This window comes from Squalius cephalus (genome assembly GCF_949319135.1).
Source record: "Squalius cephalus genome assembly, chromosome: 2".
In the NCBI taxonomy this organism is placed as follows: Eukaryota; Metazoa; Chordata; class Actinopteri; order Cypriniformes; family Leuciscidae; genus Squalius; species Squalius cephalus.
The window spans coordinates 46,703,553-46,724,897 of NC_137123.1; the positions used below are offsets into that span (position 1 = coordinate 46,703,553).

The 21,345-nt window shown below is 38.0% G+C and overlaps 1 protein-coding gene across 2 annotated transcripts in view; it reads left to right on the forward strand.

Moving 5' to 3' along the window:
* The first annotated feature begins 309 nt into the window (after positions 1-309).
* Positions 310-21,345, forward strand: part of trim2a (tripartite motif containing 2a) — a 38,047-nt gene continuing 17,011 nt past the window's right edge. Inside the window, exon 1 of one of the 2 annotated variants that reach the window (XM_079858342.1) lies at positions 310-453. The gene's annotated coding sequence lies outside the window, so the exon portion shown is untranslated. Of the gene's footprint in view, positions 454-9,518; positions 9,833-21,345 lie in introns of those variants that run through there. The other variant, XM_079858341.1, reaches the window with a different exon arrangement.

Consider the following 21,345-nt stretch of genomic DNA (forward strand, 5'->3'; position numbering starts at 1 on the left):
GTTTTTACAAATGAAAACGACCCCAAAAGGAGGGTTAGGATTCAGGAGATTTTGTCAGATTTAGCTCACTTCTGGGTACAAATTTGCATACACACACACACACACACACACACACACATACACAACCTGAACTGTTTAAATCCTCTCATCCCTGCTGCGTGGTCAGTGAGAGTTTAACCCCTAAAAAAAAACCACTTCATTTAAAATAGACCTTTACGATTGGCCATAAGTTGCGGCTAGTGACGGTAACTCCGCCCTGACATTCACCAAACCCGCTCTGATTGGTCACTTTCTACAGCTCCTCCCTTTGGCTTTTGACAGTAGCTGACGGTACAGTGAGTTTGTTATTCGTGACTCACGTTTCGTTTTGAGAAAGATGAGTGGACAGACAATCTGACGGTTTTGTTTTCTGGAATTAATCGGCTTGAGCAGGAGTGCAGACATGGAGAACGCGTAAGTATTTTTAGACATAGAGAGAAAAGAAGGCACCCAGAGAGATGCACTTTCCCAACGTTGTGTTGCTTTATTCTGCTATCTGCGATGCCAGCAACATGTGCATTTTTAAACAATATTGTGATGCATTATGCGGCATGCAACATGCTTCTATAACTTTTTACATGGCATAGCAGACAATCTGTTTTATTTTTTTTTCAATGAATAAGCATTTCTTCATAAAATACATAACTAGAAAACATTCGTATGTCGGTTCTTAGGTTGTAAGTTTGTGATGATATGCATTACATTAATATTTAGCCTTAAGATAAGTTACAAACTACAGTTCTGGTATTTTAAATAATGAACTTTATGATTAAAATATGTTGTTATTATTTAAGCCATGTATTCGACTGAAGCTCAAGCAAGCAGTGTGTTCAGATGCTTCAGGTCACCTGACTTGAATTCACCTGTAGCCGACATGTTTAGAAATATCACAGTTAGGCCTACCATTTATCACTATTTACATTTAATCAGTAAGCAGACGTTTTTATTGAGGTTTATTCACATGTGATTAATTGTATCATAATGATTCACCACCATATTTCAGATTCAGAATGCCTGAACATTATTATACAAGCCATTCTTTTTGTGGTAATTCATTGTAACGTGACAGCCCTGCTCCCTTCCTGCATGTCTGGAAAGAGTTTATCTACACTTGCAGACTGTGCACTGACGCCTATTCAAGGAAAATATGCCACTCTGATATGAGAAGACGTGTGCGTGTGTGTGTGTGTTTGTGAGAGAGTTCTGTAATGTTAATCTTTTCGACAGTTAGACAGACCTTGGTGGTGCTCTCTGCTCTCCTATTGTAAATCACTCAGGGATTGCAATTTTAATGATCACTGTAATGCATATAATCAGTTAAGGTTGCTGCCACACACACATACACACACAGTTGTAATAGCAGTTTTCTGTAACACTGCACTACTTCCAAGCCAGCAGTTTGTCTGAATCAACACATAATTTCAGACAAACATTGTGTATTGTTGTTTGTCTTAACCAAAATTAGACTGTGATAGGAAATGCAGATTATAAACAAGATCATTTTGTCTTCTTGGGCTGTGAATCACACACACTGAAGCAGAGAGGCGTCCTCAGGAAGCTGATTGGCCCAGTGTCCTGGTTTGCATACAGGAAGGCAGTGGCTCATGATATTTTTAGTGGTACTAAAGACAGAATGTTGTCTTTAATTTTAACACTGAAAGGAAAAATTAACCCTCCAAAAAAATTTATCCTATTGTATGCACCCTGCTGTTCGCAACCTGTGTGATTATTATTTATTTTTATCCTTTTATTTTTTTTTTTTTGGTTGAACATAAAAGGAGAAATTAGAAAAAAATGTCCTTGCTGTTTATTCCCATACAACTAAAAGTGGTTATTGATTTATACTACTTTGTCCAAAAAATGACCATAAAATTAGACAAGTTTTGTGTAGAAGAGATTGATGTTTAAGCTATTGTAAATCTGCTACAAGATGTCACACATGCAAAAACAAATGATGTTCCTGCACAGTTTCCTGCACATCTCTTCCTCTTTTATTAATCCTGTTGTCTAAGTGTGCTGCACTCACAGCTGTATGCAAATGAAGTTCTGCTCACCATTCTATCATGATTTAAATTGACACTTTAGCAGGTTTTAAGTATGGTTCATAGTTTCAGTATAATTATTTTTAGTATGTAGAGTATACAAATTGGTCATTTTGGACAAAAATTTACTAGACTTACCAATCTGTTTTAACGGAAATTTAAAGGAATTGTTCACCCAAAAATGAAAATTATCCCATAATTTACTCGCCATCAAGCCATCTTAGGTGTATATGACATTCTTCTTTTAGCCAAACACATATCCTTGCTCTTCCAGGTTTTATAATGGGAGTGAGTAGCCCCTGAGATTTTGAAGCCCAAAAAAGCACATCCATCCATCATAAAAGTAATCCATTCGGCTGCAGACGGTTAATAAAAGCCTTCTGAAGTTAAGCAATTCGTTTTTGTACAAAAAATATTTATAACTATAATCACTGGCTTCCAGTAAAGGCCAGTGTTCAGGCAGAAGTGTCAAGGCTAGATGAGTTCAGGCAGAAGAGTGACCTCTGACCCGACGTATGACGTAGGATGTAGAATGTAGCATAAGCTTAGGTGAGAGTTAGACGCCTCTATAAACAAATAGGGCTGGGCAACAAACAGTATATATCGAAATCCTCCGACAAATTCTCGTTTTAGACTTCTAATTCGTGACTGATGTTTTGTTTTGCTCTGTCCTCTGCGCTTCCGCCGGAACTAGACTCGCGTACACTGTTACTGGAAGCCAGTGATTATTATTTATAAAGTTATAAATATGGATATTTTTCTTACAAAAAGAGCCAGGATATTTTTTAAATAACTCCGATTGTGTTTGGCTGAAAGAAGAAAGTCATAAACACCTAGGATGTCTTGAAGGTGAGTAAATTATGTGATAATTTTCATTTTTGGGTGGACTAACACTTTAAGGCTTTAGGTTAGGTTGTTGCTGAGGACAAATTGGTCAAATTATGTTTATTAGCTAAAACAGGGTATTTGCACAAGTATTGTGACTGTTCACAAATTTGGCTAAACCATATAACAAAGTTTTAAAGGAGGATTCTCAATTCAAGTTATTAAAATTGTCATCTATTGAATTGTTTATTATATTGGTAACTCAAAGCTCTTATAAATCAATATAGAAGGCGTATGGTAAAACATGACAGATATTACAGTGCATTGACCAGCTCTTTCTACCCACTGCCCTCATTCTGAAATCATAGACTCAAAGGTTGTTGATATGATTCAGTTTCCATGGTTATTCTATTGAATGATGCGTCAACACTGTAGGGTCATTTCATTATCTTTTAGGTTCGTAAGAAATAGGAATTTAGCTAACCTGATTAAATAAACACAGTTGCCATTCCTCTTAAGAGTTGTGGTAGGATGAATGAGCAGAATGTACTGTTTTACTATTGCTTTGTGGTTTCTCCTGTGCTCATTGTTGGATGTCACACATGCCCTGGTTGTGTGTGTGTGTGTGTGTTTGTCTGGGTTAAAGCCCTGATGAGATGATGATTAGTGCTGCTGATGAAACTGTTGGGGGAGGGCTGTCGACCCTGGGCTGTGAATGTATGGCAAAGGTCAAACATGTCTATGTGTGCACCTAATTTTCTTTCATATTTTTAGTTCTCTGAGGTGTAGCCTACTTTTACTTGTTTGACTTGTTTGTGTATGTGTATATTTAGTTATATTTCCATTGCATTAATTTGCAAATATTCCTGCAGTGTGACAGTTGAGAAAATCACATTTTTGTCAAAGACTATGCCTTGATCAGATTCAGAACGATGATCAAAACACGGATGGAGTAGATCGAGTCCAACACCCCCAAAGCTTCACAGTCGTTTTCCCTTCATGGGTTACGCTTCATTTCATTTGGTAATATTAAGCAGTTTTGATTTACACGCTGTTTAATGTTTGATGATTTATGTTATTTTCCATTTGAGTGAGCAATCTTCTATCACTTGTTTCAGCTTCTTCTTCTGTGTTTTGATCCGGAGATTCTGTACTAGAAGATGTGTCATAGCGCCCCCTACCGTATAACAGTGAAAACATGGATAGCTGGAAAATTCAGTCAATGGTGGGGAGAAGTAGAGTAAATTCCTATACACTACAAGTGGACTAGCTTACACAAAAATTCAGATACGCAGAATTAGAAACATATTTGTTTTATATCAATATTCTAATCAATATTTTCAAATAATGTAAGTTTCATAAGACTGTATATGAAAAACTATGTAAAAAAGTATATTTAATAGGCTACTCGATCAAAAGAGTTAACACAACTACAAGCCAAGTATACTTTGAATACTTAATTATACTTTTAACTTGTATATCTCGATCAAAAGATTGAGTTCAAGTACATGCCAAATATACTTGGACTTTTCTCTCAGTACAAGTAAAGTTCAAGGAAAACACAGACACGGGGAAGGTGAATTCAGGGCAGGATGAGAAAAAATCAATATTTGTGGTTTTGGAATATTTTGGATACAGGAGAGATGATGTGTTATATAGCTAGGTAATTTGCAACTATCGCTGCAGGTCTAGAGACGCTTTTTTTAAAGTTGGACTTCTTTTACCTTGAGCGCTCCCGCTGCGTAGAAATGCTGTGTCATGCGGGAGTTGCTGCAAAAGACATGAGCGCAATGGTTAAAGACGTCCACCTAGTGCATGATTACATAGAAAAACAATGGCACACATTCTGAACCAGATGAACAAAAATTGATAAAGGCATTGACGAACTGCACAACATAAAAGTTCAAAAAGGCATAAGAAATAACCGACGCCGTCACATAATCTATCATTTATGCAAAGATATGGTGCCCTCAAATATCATCAATAAGACAAGGATGTGTGTTAGGAAATATTGTTTCAAAAATGTGATTAAAATTGAAATCGCAATATTGCTAAAATAAAATCGTGATAGCTTTTTTGTCCATATCACACAGCCCTATTTTACATCCTGTTTAATGAAAAAAGTGGGTTTTCACTGAATGACCCAACAATCTATGGCTTGAATCGCTCTTTTTTAACTCCAGTATGCGCTTTCACATTCTTTCTTTCTTTCTTTCTGTTGGTCAATAGATAGATAGATAGATAGCAAGTACTTGCACTAATGTACACAGCAATGGTGTAGTGTAGTGCATATTGTGCATTCTTACTGTTAACATGTTTCTTTCCATACAGTAAGTGAGTGACATCAAAATTGACAGTTGACCTTGCATTGATACAACAGTGTTCATCCCTCTTTCAGAGGCCCCAGGGCCGCCTCTTTGACTTCTCTGATGAGCCTCTACAAAGTCATTGATTGGTTCCTCTCCCTTGCTGTCTATCCTGCTGTATACTAACACACTGCAAATGCTCACACAAATACTTTACATACAATACATGGTCAACTGTAGTGGTTATACTGCAAAATAATTAATTGGTTTTGAATAGTAGTTTAGATGTTGATACTTTACAAACACAATGTGTGCACCTGCACAAGGGCTGGGCAATGTTGTCCAATAGCCAGTTTCAGTTTCAATCCTTTTCATCTAGCAACCTGTCACTCACATGGCAGCGATCCAATCAATTCCCGATGTCAAAAATCAATTTCTGCGGCTGCCCTACATTCTAGAAGCCATTTTACTTTGATATACGTCACAATAAAGAGGGAAAAAACAATCGTTTCATGTCGACTTTAAGATCAGTGAATTTAAAGGGTTAGTTCACCCAAAAATGAAAATTCTGTCAGTAATTACTCACCCTCATGTTGTTCCAACCCCGTAAGACCTTCGTTCATCTTCGGAACACAAATTAAGATATTTTTGATTAAATCTGAGAGCTGATCACTCCTCCATAGGCTTCTAGGTGACCGAAACTTGCTGGCCCAGAAAAGTTATTAAAGAGATCGTTAATATAGTCCAAGTGACTACAGTGGCTTAATCTTAAGTATATCAAGCGAGGAGAATACTTTTTGTGCGCAAAAACAAACAAAAATAACGACTTTATTCTACTATTCATTTCCTTCTCTCTGAGCCTCGAGTTAGTGTACGTAGTGTTTTTGCGTAGCGCGTCTGTGTTGCACGTCACCACGTAGGCTCACTATTGTCATGTGATGCGTGATGACGTACAACACAGACGCGCTACGCAAAAACACTACGAGGCCCAGAGAGAAGGAAATGAATAAAGTCGTTATTTTTGTTTGTTTTTGCGCACAAAAAGTATTCTCGTCGCTTGATAAACTTAAGATTGAGCCACTGGAGTCACTTGGACTATATTAACGATCTCTTTAATAACTTTTCCGGGCCAGCAAGTTTCAATCACTTAGAAGCCTATGGAGGAGTGATCAGCTCTCAGATTTAATCAAAAATATCTTAATTTGTGTTCCGAAGATGAACGAAGGTCTTACGGGGTTGGAACAACATGAGGGTGAGTAATTACTGACAGAATTTTCATTTTTTGGGTGAACTAACCCTTTAAATGGACGAGATCATATGCAAGTGAAAAGTTCTTACTTATACAGTACTTATGCTACTTAAATTGAAAGGTATGTCTAGATGAAATCTTTATTAAAAATAAGCTTAAGCATTTTGGAAATAGCCATGATCATGATTATCTTTTTGGATATCAAATTAATACTTTGAGTTTGGAAAATGTGCCACTTAATCATGAAAAAAGATGCCAAAGTGATATAAAAAATGAAAATAAACTAGTTTTATAACATTGTATCCTCCAGAGCTGGTCAAGGCAGCAGAATGGTAAATGTTATTATATTGGTTGCTTAGGAAGATGACAAATCAAAATATATTTAGCTTTAATACTTACAGTAAAGTATATTCAACATTAAAGGGATACTTCAGGATTTAGCATTAAGCTTTGTATTAGTAGAAAACCTGTAGTATTTTTGAATTACCCTGCTTTCCACCCTCATATCCCCCTGAGACAAGAGATTTATGTATTTTTTGTCTGGAAAAAATCCTCCGATGACGCAAAAATCGTCATTTTGCGTCATCGGAGGATTTTCTGGCCAGAGGCTAAAGACTACAGCCAGTAGATGGCGTAGTTCCGCATGTTTTCAGCCCGCCCATAGAGGGTTGGATCTCACTCACAGAATGTACACAGTGTCAGCCGTCTTTCTTTGGAAGCTAAGCTAGCAGGCTCTTGTTCTGTGGAGAAAGCTTAATAGTAGGAGAAAGCTGAGTAAGTAGGGGTTTCCATCCTCCTTTTCTCGGACTTGTCTGGCGGGCAAGATCGTTCAAAATGTACGGGATTCAGCTTTTGCTTTCTGCGGTCGCCATTCATTGTTTAAGTTACATGCACACCTTTTGTTTCAATCTAACTGAATTCATTCCGATTGGTGAATCTGAATGTAGTGTTTACATGAACGCTAAACAAGTGATCGGTTGATGTGCGTTTTACCATTGCTAAGAAAATTCCCGCTCCTCCGTGAGAGATGCGAGACCCGGCGCGTCTCAGTAATGACGCCACCGGTCTCGCGCCGTTCTCCCGCGGCCGTCAGCCTCGTCCTGCTCGCCACAGTAAACATGATGAATGGCGACTGTAGAACGCAAAAGCCAAATCCCGGACATTTTCGGCGATCTCTAAATCCCTGGCAAACTCATCACGTAGGCTAGCCTTGTTTGTTTCCAACTGCGCTCCCTTACCGGTAGGCGTGGCCTCCTAAGGCAGCGAAGCAAGTGCATTCTGGGAGTTGTTGTCTTTCATCCACATAAGCCAAAAATAAATTTTCTGGCTTTTCTCAGTCTAGAAAGCTCCAAATTGAAAAATTTCTTAACATTTCTTCTACTTAAATGACCTATTTTAAATACACATTCATCTTCCCAGAGGTGAAGTATCCCTTTAACAATCAAATATCTGATTTCAGATCACTATAAGAATGGTCTTACTCAAATCCCTAGCCTACACTCTGCTGTAAGTAAAATAGGTTTACTTTTCACTAAAACACAGAGCTTTGTTTATGCTTTTGTTGTTTGGACTGATGTGGTCAAGGTCTTGGTATCACCATGGTCACTGGTCAGTACAATTGTGCAAATCCAATGTGGTCAATTGCCAAAGGCGGGTCATAAACAAAACAGCTGAGCTCAGTATCTGGAAAGCCCTGTGATGGGCTGGACTGTTTAGATCAACATCATCATAGCAGAGCTGAACTGTAATGCAGTAATGCTTTGCTATAGCTGTATTCTGAAGAAAACTAGGATTTCTCTCTGTGAGAGAGTGAGTAAACCCTACCATGAAATTTCTGTTTAAAGCAATGCATATTAATGTGAAATATTGTCTTAATAATGATTTGTCATGATTAACTTTGCTTTTGCTTAAACCTAAGATATCAAAAAAAGGTGTTGCTGTTAGGGTATATTAAATATGCATTTAATATTATTTTTGAGTGATTGAAAAATTAGAGCCACTTGTAGATTATACAACTGTATATGAATTTGTCTTTCATTTTATGCTTTTGTTTTCTTACACTTTACCTGATTGCTTATTTGTGTACAAACTTGGGTTGTTACAATAGAAGAATTGCAATAGTGGACACAAAAAGCAATACCATTTCATGATAACAATTTTGACACCACAGAATTGATTATTAAATGAGTTACACTGGTTATATAATAAGTTAAAAACTGACAGTTAACCCAAAATGGAAAATTCTGTAATCATTTACTCACCCTGATGTCGTTCCAAACCCATAAGACTTTCATTCATCCTCATAGATAGCCAGAGATTTCTGTACATTGAAGGTCCATGCAACCAAAACTTTCATGCTTCAGAGAGTTTCTAAAGGCATCGCAAAAGTAATCCATATGAATCGAGTGGTGGTGGTGGTGGTGGGGGGGGGTGTAGTCCACACACACACACACACATATACACACACACATATATATATATATATATATATATATATATATATATAGGGGGAAAAAAGTTGTCTTGTTGAGGGTGTTTTTTTTGTTGTTGTTTTTTTCATTTCACATTCCTTTGGTTTTGACCACATCTCTTAATTATTATTCATTACCAAATTCATATTCATAAAGCTTTCATTCTTGGAACTGTATATGTTTGTTTATTCTAGCTGTGTGTGTGTTTTTCAGTCCCACAGCGTCCCTCTTATTCTGACTGCCTTACTGTGAGTCAGCACTAAGGATGCATGCTGACAAAAGCAGCTGTATCTCATTGGCTTGCGCTTTCTCATGCTCTCTCTCTCTCTCTTTCTCTCTCTCTCTCTCTCTTTCTCTCTCTCTCTCTCTCTCTCTCTCTCACACACACACACACACACACACACACACACACACACACACACACACACACACACACACACACACACTGGCACTATTGCTTCTGGATCATTGTTTTCTCTAATCTCCTAATGCCCTATTGGCTGAGAAACTGACTCGCATTGGCGGCATCTGCACCTTCATCTCCTCTAAGTCAGAATTACATCACAATCCCACAATGCTTTGCAAAGAGTACTGCAGTGAGTTAGCATTTAGAGAGAGTGAGTTGATGAGAGGAAAAAGAGAGGGGGGGAAAGTGAATGTTTACATGCTGAATTTATGAATGACGTAGAGAGTGAACGAAAGAAAGGTGTGGCCTGATTAAAGATCCAGAGAGAGTGAGAGACCAGTAATCCTTCTCCTCATATGCTAGTTTGAAATGAGCTGTCATCTGTTTTCTGGCTTAGCTGTGTTCAGATTTCCTCTCTTCTCAGTGCAGACGTGAAACGCAGCATTGCCGGGTATCAACATGTGGGATGGTGCCTTGAGAACAGCTGGTTGATGGTAGGTTTCAGCTGGAGCTCTTTCTGATATGCACTGTTGATGCTCCATTGATTCTCTTGCTGCTGGTAACATTTTGTCACTGGATGATAATACTCAATGACATTGTTTTTACATTGTTATGTTGGCCAGAATGTAGGCTTCTTCTTTTATCCTGATACAGCAATGCTTCATTATTGCTAATTTGTGTGTGGAGAAAATGATATCTTGATAGATTATATATATTTAGAATAATCTGTTCTTGATGCATCTTTATGGTTGGCATAAGGACTACAGTAACTGCTTCATGGTGTGACTTCTGGTGTGTAGTGTTAGCCAAGAATGATCTGTTCATAGTGGTAAATTCCTGTTGTTATTCAGTCTGGTATTAAAATCAGATGTCATCTTTAGCATGCACTCTTTGATGTGACAGAAATTCTGCACAAGGCTTGCTTATATAAATATTATGTAACACACCCAAGCAGGGATGGTATGCGGAAAATTACAAGGGCTTTAGGAGTCTGGGAAATGTGTTTGTTTTAGAGTTGCCTGACTATTGTAACACTGGTAAACATAGACACTAATTGTTAAAATAGAAATATAATAAGTTGTGAGTGTGACCTATGTAGACCAAGCCAACACATAGGGCATGAGGTTGCTTTCGCTGAATGTTTAATTCTGGCTACAGTGGTTATTTGAGAGTGGTGGGATACATGCATAGTTAAGGGTCTACACAATTGTTGCCTTGAAAGTGAACTTCAGCAAATGATGTTTAGTGTCAACTTAATGGGATAGTTTACCCAAAAATGAATACTTTGTCATAACTAAATGTTGTTCCAAACCTGTATGAGTTTCTTTCGTTTGAAAGACGTTTGAGTTTGATATTTTAGAGAATGTTGGTAATGAAACAATTGACGGAAGTCAATGGCTACCGTCAACTGTCTGGTTACCAACATTCTTTAAAATAATCTTCTTTTGTGTTCAGCAGAAGAAAGAAACTCATAGAGGTTTGGAAACAACTTGAGGGCTTAAAGGTGTCACAATGAGAGTCGTAGATCCAAATGCAAGTATGGCAGTTTATTTAGACAGTCAGGACAGCGATAATACTCCGACAGAATGGCGCAACCACAAGGCTGGCAAACTCAATGCAATAATCCAATAGAGAGAGAGATGCCGTTGAAGAGACAGGAATCAAACTCAGCGTGGGAACTCAGACCGGACTGCTGGTTGAAGAAAACTTTAGATCTGAACTGCGTAGAAGCACAGATGAGGATGCAGGAATGAACTCAGCTTGGAAACTCAGACACAGGAACTGAGAGAGAGAACAAAACAAGAGTGACGAACCCACACCAAGCATATCTCACTCCAGCTAGATATAAGCAGCTGACTAGCTGCAGCTGAATGACTGATTGGAATGATCAGCTGGTTACTTGGCATCAAACAAGCCACCACACATACGCAAAATGAACACACAGATCCATGAACTGCGACAAAAGGGGTCATTGGATGCAAAATTCACTTTTATATGGTGTTTGCATATAAATGTGTCTTGGACACAACCACCAGTTGTGGACACAACCACCATACAATGAAAAAAATCCATTCGCTCCTTTTTTTTTTAATCCTCAAAAAGCCTAAACACTCTCAATAATCAAGCTGTTTGGATTTTCTAAGAAATATGATGTCTTATTGCTCATGCTCCGCCCATGACCGCTGACGGACTGTCCCGTATTAGCATATTTCCACCCTCAGCCATTTGTATACTTTCTGCAAGGCAGGTTGCCATGGCAGCACTTGTCTTGTGTGGAAGAGAGGGGTGGGGTGAGCAGTTGCTCATTATCATTTAAAGAGACATGCACCGAAACGGGTCGCTGTGAACAAAGCTGTTTTTGAGGAGGTAAAAAGGATGTTGTTTTACACAACCATTGAGGAATTTTAACCAAAGTATGTTACAAACTTTACACGAAGACCTTAAAGAATCATACCAACTTGTGGTAAATGGGCATCCGATGACCCCTTTAAATGATGACAAAATTTTCATTTTTGGGTGAACTATCCCTTAAATACAAAATAATTATGTGTGAAAAAGAAACAGGCTGACATTGCACAGTATTTGTCTTTAAGCCTTTACCAAAAAGAATATGCAACTGTTTTCATCCATAACCCATAACTTTACAATGTTAAATGTAAAATTTTTAAGTTATTTATTTAAATACATTACATGCATACTCATTTGTCTTTTTTTTTTTCTTTCAACATTTGAGAAATGGTACACCTATAAATTAATTTATATTTTTGTGTTTAGCATAGGGACAGATCTAGTAAGCTTTTTTAAAAATAATTCACAGTATACCGGTTCAAAATAATTATTTATTTATTTGCTAATATGCTACATTTCTTCTACAACTCACATGCTTTAGTGCCCTCTCAAACCCACAGCCTTGTATTTGTTGTTTAGCCTTGTTAGCGCAGATCTTCAGGTTTAGGAATTATTCTTGTGTTCAGTCTGTGCTATATGTATTCGAAAGATGAGAATTTTTCCCAGTGCACCATGGCTGTGTCAATACAAATGCTAATGCAATGCTATATTAGATATATAATAACCTTTGTAGAAAAAATAACATTTCAATGTCCAGAAATCAATTTCAATAGTACATTGAATTTAATGTATCAATATCTCATGTTTAATGGGATTTCATTCTTACATCTACTATTTTACTAGCCTGGTTAAAACCAGACCATTCTCAGTAGTAACTGAGTTATGGTCTGGCAAAGCTTCATTAATAACTAATTTCCAAAGGGGCGTCACCAACGGACGTCGCTCAAATGCCTCTGGGCGCAATTGGATAGACCTAAAACCAATCAGAGCGATCGTCATCGTGTAAAGCCATATGCTGCGTCTACAGTTACACTACGCCATAAAAGTATGTACTCTTTTTGTGAAGAAAATGTATTTACTTTTGAATGTGTAGCAAAAAAGTAGGCAAGCTTTGGGACATACTACTTCGTCATCTTTATCGGACGGATCTGTCGCGTGCATCCTGTCACGTAAACTGCCCTGTCAATCATCTTGTCACAGTTAAAATCTTCTATTAAATCTAATTTAATTTCCTACCGTTTCGGAGAGAAATGTAGTAGCACGTTCATCTGCCAGTGGGTCTTTCATGGAGACTGTCCTCATGTGTTTGCAATTTGTATATAATAATGCATTTAAAAGTTGGTGGCTTCACCAACAGACGTCGCTCAAATGCCTCTGGGCGCAATTGGATAGACCTAAAACCAATCAGAGCGATCGTCATTGTGTAAAGCCCGCCCCAACGTTTCTGATTGGTGCCTCGATTTCGACGGATTAGAAATGGGCTTGAATGAGCTCTTTGCCAGACTACTTGCAGAGCAAATCTAAATTTGCCGGAAGTTGTCTGGGTTTTCCCAGGCTACTATTTTACAATATATTGTTAGTCCCGAGATTCTTTACGTTAGTGAATAAATACATAGACCCTATGTATAGATAGTAGGCCTATTCATATTCCCTAATGGTCTGGTGGTAGAACTTTTGTCAAGCGTGCCAGAGGTTCCGGGTTCTAATCCGCCCTCGTATTGTTCCTTAATAAGATCAAAGATGTTCATTAATGATTGTATATCAAGAGCAAGGGCACATTGTGTGCATTTTGTTTTGTGATTTCACTGGAAAGAATGGAGAGTCTCCTCAACGGCATTAAGCAATAGATTGAAGTGTTTGTCTGTGTGAAGAGAAAGTTCCGCAACTGATAACATTGGCAACAAACACTCAGCATGATTTAAAAAACAACACATTTCAGTGCCAGATCGCCTCTTATTTAACACAAATGAACATCAACTGGATATGTTTCATTTGCATTAGGTATATACGTGCAGCGAGATTCAAATTGGTGGGGACATTATCGACCCTGGCAAAAAGTGTTGGGGACATGTCCTAACCGTCCCACCCGCTAATATGCCTATTAGGGCTGAACGATATTCTGTTTTAACATCGACATCGCGATGTGCGAATGAGCGATAGTCACATCGCCGGAACATGCGATGTGAAGGGTAACGTTAGTAGCACCCATAGTGTAAGAGAACGGTAGCACCAGGGTAGCACACAGTAAACATGTTGTATGGCTTTGTTGTATGGCTTTTTGCTGGGGTGACATACGCGACGCGTTCCGCGTGCCTGCACAATGATTGGTTCGCTGTGCCGCAGCTCACCGCTCACAGCCAACATTCACTGGCAATCCTATAGCTAAAAATGCGCGACGAAGAGGATCCGCCGCAAAAAAAGTCAAAATCAGCTATTTGGGACTAGCCAATTTCGTCTACAAAAAGGAGGATGTTGACCAAAAAGTGGTAGGCTCATTTGCTGGAGTGTTATAAAGTTGTGGATGGTTGTCTTTTAAAAAAAAGTCGTTTCGTGTTCGCATTTATGAGGAAAAAACAATGTTACGTGACATTACGGACGCGTCACGCGACCTTATGAAAGCGGCACTAAAAGACTGCTTTAAAACTTTCACAGAGACCTCAAACAGAAAGCACAAAGCCTTTCTTTAAAACGAATTTCGTTTTGTATTAATTGTATCTTAATTTTAATCAGTATTTCATTATCCAATTTCCTGGATTTAATAAATAGCCTAAAAATTAAATATTGCAGCCAGCCCTGAACTGGAGATTAAGCTATCATCCATGAACCGAAACTCAGCATAAAAGGTAGCCTACTCGCCTCACACACCTAAAAATAACAATAATAATAAAAAAATGAAATATAACTATTATCTACAGAAGAACCATTAAAAAAAATAAAAAAAATTAATCTGTATGAAAAGTGCTTTTCTCCTGATCACTGCTGCGAAGATCGCGAGTCAGTATTGTCAACTTCATCTTTACAGAAAACACTTGTTTATTAATAAACAATTAAAATGTCTCATTGTAATATTTTACATATTATTAATCATTACTTTTGCTGGTTCTAGGTGCCGTTTACATGAACGCTTCACCGAATCAGCACAGAAAACATAATTTTTCGGGTCCTAGAACCTGAAGAACGTTAGGTCCTGTGTAGTACATTCAACGAATTCTGAGAGAAATATGTTTCTGGAATAAAATATTAAGTGGCCTTTTTGTTACTTGTAATGAAGCTTGCTTATTAGTGAAATTATTAATAACATGGAATTGACTTTAGCCTGGATTGATGGCTCGCAATATCGCGATATATATCGTTGGGAAAAAAATATCGCAATGTAATTTTTTTTCCAATATCGTGCAGCCCTAATGCCTATGGTAGAAATGCATTTGTAGCACAGAGCGTCTCTCTCGCACTGTATGACGTGACCGACAACTAGTTGTCCAGTCCGGTTCCGTCACACAGCGGTTTTCTGAGAATGCGTCCTGAAAATTTACGGGTGTGAGTTCAGATATAGAATGCAGTTGTCGCTCCCGTAAATAACCATACTGTGTGTAAACATAACCAAATTAAGGACTCAAATACTAGAGTGACAACTGTATTCTGCTGCTGTGTGAACTGTGCTATGTATCATTGTTTTTTCAGCATCTTCCACCACGATCTCTGTGATTTGACACCATGTCAAGTTAAAAATAGTTCACCAATTTACATCAAAACAATGGACCAATCAGATCAATATACAGATACATTTACATATTACGTATTAGGGTACGCTATCTGTTTTATTTGCAGCAGTGTATGGGAGTTAATTCACTTCCGTTGTGTTCCGTTTAGCTGGTTTTAATTGAAGAAATTGTCCTACGTGAACGCCCCCTTATGCTCTGGTTCAGATATTCATGGCCTCCTTACGTCTCTCAATGTTGCTATGGTGATGTGTTCTCAGTGAAGCTCTTTTCCAGTAGAACGAGGGGGTGGATGCCCTTGAGGGATCCGCTCCAGCACTGTGGCTGTGTCCTGCTTCTCTCAGTCTCACTGATCTACAGTACTTGTGACATGCCCTACATTGCAAGCTAATCTGCACTTCCTGTGAATCATATCTAATGTTTCTATTTTAGATGACAGTTTATGGATGTTTTCTCATAAATTGCTTGTTACATCTCTAATGCCAGTGTCTTACTAGTCATTTTTTTCCCAGCTGATTTTCAGTTGTAATATGAGCAATTGTATGATATGTACAGCATCTTGTTATATATACAGTCGGGAACATCCCAAGGTCTGACAGTTCTTCTGATGTTATCAGTGATATCCTACTTCCTCCGTATTTCCTCAACGCAACTGGGCGAGTCAGATTTATGAAAACTAAATAGGCATCGATGATGTGTAAATGTGGGTTCATGTGTTCATGCGTTCAAATGCACACGTCAGACATTTGCAGAAGTATAGAACAAACTGTTTGCAGCTTAGTTTCAACTGTGGAGAAAGTTTTTTGTTATTTAACTATTATTTATTTTATGCTGTCCGTTTTCACTTTTATTTTAGTGTTGTTTTTTTTTTTTTACTTATGTGCTCTTGTGATTTTTTTTTTTATTCATTTATTTATATTTCAATATAGTTTTAATTACTTTTGTGTTTCCATTTTAGTAATTTTAGTACTACAACTTTGAACTGTTGGTACCCCTCAGGTCTAATGACTTTGCACAAATTTGCCAAATTTAGTATTGGAATTAGGAACTGGGCAGAAATGGTTTACATGTAACATGAAGCTCACACTTTAGCTATGCGTAAAAAGGCAGTGTTATTGATTTCAAGAAGAGCTTAAGATCATCAGGGTCCAAGAAGAGTGTTGGAGGCAGAGCCAACAGAAATAAACACAAACACTTTGCCGTAAAGAAAAGAAAGAGGATACTCTACACAGGAAATGATAGCAATTACAGAACAAATGGGTTTGAGTGGAACCATGCTGGTATTGTGGTAATCTGAAGCATTTTAATCTTAGAGCATAAAGTCTCAATTTTCCTCATCATTGAGGGCAGACTGGATAAGACAAGCTATCTGTCTGTCTTTAAATAATACATTTTAGGACTTTTTATCACTGTATTTGTTTTCATGATAAGGTATGGTATTAATGTGAATGAATTATAATGTAAAAGCAAGTTTGTTTGTTTTTTCATACTAACCATCTATCTACGATGAGAGGGTGTTGCTTTGCTAAACTGCAGACTTAAATAGAGTTCCCAATATGTAAGAGATTTGCGTTTCACTCTAAAATGATTACCTTATACGGCATCCAGAGCAGACAAACCCATCAATTTTCTCTTTATGAGCTTCCGTAACCCACACCAGAGTATAATTTTCAGTCAGTTAATGTAGATATTGTCCTGAAGCCTGTCTTTAGAGTTTGACTTTCACTGAGCACGTTGTGGTCAGTGGATCGAAACACAGAAGCATGATTCTGCTCTGCTCAGCAGTGAGGACATCTGGCATGCTCTTCTGCTTGGCTTTTTGCATTGTGTGCATTAAAACAGACAGCTTTTAAAGGCCGAATGAAATATTTACTGCTACGACTCTTTCTGTTTTAATAACATCTTAGGGGTTCTGTAATGCATCTCTTAAAAATAAAAATAGATATTTACAAAACTGGTGAAAGCCTACAACCTGCACTGCAACAAGACAACCAAGCCTTTTTAAAAGTATCCTTAAAATGCAGATATTTTGCCTTCATTTTTACTGTGTAAAAAAGGAACAGCCCCCCAAAAAAGAGAAAAGAACAAAAAAATAAAAGATTAAAGGGTTAGTTCACCCAAAAATGAAAATTCTGTCAGTAATTACTCACCCTCATGTTGTTCCAACCCCGTAACTTTCTAATGAAAGACTTTCATTCATCTTCGGAACACAAATTAAGATATTTTTGATTAAATCTGAGAGCTGTCTCACTCCTCCATAGGCTTCTAAGTTCTATGTTATTGAAACGTGCCGGCCCAGAAAGTTAGTAAAGACAAAGTTTATAATAGTCCAAGTGACTACAGTGGCTCAACCATAAGTTTATCAAGTGACGAGAATACTTTTTGTGCGCAAAAACAAACAAAAATAACAACTTTATACAACTATTCATTTTCTTCTGTGTGGGCCTCTGAGTGAGTTCACGTAGTGTAACAGCGCAGCGCTTCTGGGTTGTACGTCAGAACATAGGTTCACTATGTGAAACTGGATAAGCCCAGTTTCAAGTCATCACTGGATAAGCCCAGTTCCATATTAACTAAGTCATCGCTAATTAAGCCCAGTTCCAAGTCATCTAAGTTGTCGCTGGATAAGCCCGGTTCCAAGTCGGCGTTGGTTAAGCCCAGTTCCAAGTCTTTACCGATTAAGCCCAGTTCCATGTCATCTAAGTCATCGCTGGATAAGCCCGGTTCCAAGTCGGCGTTGGTTAAGCCCAGTTCCAAGTCTTTACTGGTTAAGTCCAGTTCCAAGTTGTCTAAGTCATCGCTGGATAAGACCGGGTCCAAGTCGGCGCTGGATAAGCCTGGTTCCAAGTCGGCGCTGGATAAGCCTGGTTCCAAGTCGGCGCTGGTTAAGCCCAGTTCCAAGTCATCATTGGCTAAGCCCAGTTCCAAGTCGTCTTTGTCATCAAACACCAAGTCTAAGTCATCACTGGATAAGTCTAATGTTGTCCAAACCTTCGCTGGTTAAGCCCAGTTCCAAGTCTTCGCTGGTTAAGCCCAGTTCCAAGTCATCTAAGTCGTCGCTGGATAAGCCCGGTTCCAAGTCGTCACTAGCCCCGGACTCCACCTTGGCCCTCCTTTGCTCAATGCTTCCTCGGCTCCACCATGGTCTGTCATCCTTCAGGCTTTGCAGGGCTCCCTCTTCCCTTTGGCTCCACCTTTGTCTGTCATCACTCTGGCTCTGCTTCAGACGTCCGGATCTCCATCAACCCTCTGGCTTCGCCGGGCTCCTCCTTCACTCTGGTTCCTCCAGTGTCCTCACTCCCACCCTGGTCTGCTAAGCCCGCTTCTCCACCTCGGTCACGTGCGCCTGTGTTCCACCGTGGCCCTCCAGGCCTTCAATGTCGCCTTGGCTCTTTGGCTATTCTGTGCCACCTCAGTCAGTCAATTTTAGTTGTATATGCTTTCGCTCTGTGTTGATTAACAGTTCATTCTGCGTCACACATCTTTTTTTTTTTTTATTCCTTTATTTTAATTTTCTTAAAGACAACACACACGCACAATGCCACCAAAACAGTAACTATACATGAATATAACTAAATATACTTTCTAAGCAGTACCATTGTACATGCTACTTTGAGCTAGGTACTTACAGCTTTTAAATTAGAACATCCACCCCCCTCCCCCCACACTATTGCAATGATTGTAGAAGGTTTCTTCAAGTGCTCTACAAACAAAAACATTTTGTACATGGGCAAAGAGTGAACATACACAATATTTTATCCTGGTGAACGGCAACAACTTATCAGACAGTTAAATTAAAGGAGATGTGAAGCAAAAAATAAATAAATAAATAAATAACAATAATAAACAAAGTTTGTTCAGTCCACCTGTAAGAATTTTCCGTGTGCATTTTACACATACATTTTATGAAGTTTTGACTTAATGAAGCCTATGAATTACCTTGAACTGAATAAAATGGCGTCTAGCATTCATTCTCAAGCACTCATCCCACATGAGTTTTCATGAATGTTAAAACCAATTTCCTCCTCCCAGTTATTTTTTATTTTCTCTGTGTTATTGTCCACATTTTCTAGCAGTAATTTGTAAAAGTTTGACACACTACCACTCATACCAGGGTGTACATTAACTGCGTCACGCATCTTTCTTCTCGGATTTAGCTCATGCAACCCCCTATTTAGCACTTAATAATTTATTAACACATTTAATAACAAATTACATTTTTAGCAAATCTTAAAATTAATAGGCCTTCATTTTTCATACTGTACATTTTAAAGTTGCAATGGCAAAAATTACTTTTTAATTTAATTTTAATTTATTTTTAATTATTATTTTTATTAATTGTCTTGTTTATTTACAAACTTCTTTACTAATTACTTACTACACAAATTAGTGTAGAATTTACTATACTATCAGCCATAGCATGGAAATAATTATTAGCTTATTATCATATCGGTCAGAATTAAAAAATTGGCGTATCCCTAATCTTGTGTGTGAATCAGTATGTCTTATTACATTTCGAACATATATGAAAACTTCACATTTATTTATTTTTAATCCAAATTAGCACACACAAAAAAGTAAAAAACACAATTGATCATAAGGAGCCTATAATGCAGTGCTGCAGTACCACATATCCAGAGTTAACCAGTAAACATTTAATATTTAATATTGTGCTGTAGCTGTGACATTGCACTCAGATCAGGTCACTGTCCACTGTCAGTCATGGCTCATGTTTTACCCTTTTAATTATTCATTTGATCCATTTGTCCACTGAAAATAAGTTATGACAGCACGCTTTAATTACTAGTCAAGTCAAGTCAAGTCAAATCACCTTCATTTATATAGCGCTTTTAACAATATGGACTGTTTCAAAACAGCTTTACAGTGATAATAGGAAATTAAAGTAACAGAGATTGTTTTGAATAAAGAATAAAGTTATTGTCCAGCTAAAGTTAGTTTTGATCGACTTACTTCCGTTGCAAAGATCACTAGTTATTAACTTAGGGGCCGCTTACACAACACCGTTCTAACAGAAAACCCTTAACGAGCTCCAGCCCGCTCATTCACACAACAACAGTGCCTGGTGGCACGAGAACGCAAACTTTGAAATAGGTTCCAAGGTGCAAGCCTTGAAGAAAAAAAAAAAAAATATATATAATAAATATATAATAAATATATATATTTTTTTTTTTTATTTCTGCGCAAGCTTTGAAAACGCAAACCTGTGAAAACGCTGACGACGTGCACATGCGTATTACGTGTTTAGTCAATAGGTATGCGAGTTTGAATATATATGTGCGCAGGCGTGTTGTCTTTCTTTACAAATTGACCTAAACAAATTACTTGTCTGATCTTAAAAATGTATAATACATTTATCGCTTCCGAGTAGCCATGTGAACCGGAACTATTTTGACAACGTTTTATCTGTACAGAGGTTAAGGGAAGGAGAAGGGGGCCTTCACAGGGGAGAGACTAGTTGACACTTCAGGACTGCGTTGTCGTCGTGTCCAGGCGCAGGTCCTTCATCAGATCTGTGCAGGACAGTGGCCCTCCAGGACCGAGTTTGAGAAACCCTGCTATAACGCGTTAAGAGCTCGCTCAAGTACTGGGGAGCTAAACCATTTAGTGGTTTGTAAGTAATCAGCATTTTTTTTTAATTTATACTATGTTTAATAGGGAGCCAATGTAGTCTTGATAGAACCGGGCTAATATGGTCATACTTCCTGGTCCTGGTAAGAACTCTAGCTGCTGCATTTTGGACCAGCTGTAGTTTATTTATTAAAGGGGTCATGAACTGGCTTTTTAAATTTTTTTTTAATTGTTGTCTGAGGTCAACTTATGACGTTCGCTTGGTTTTTACATTCAAAAACATCAAAATGAATAAGTAATAGGCTCAAAAACGCTCGGTTTTTATGGGCGTGTCGCATTGAAGACTTGGA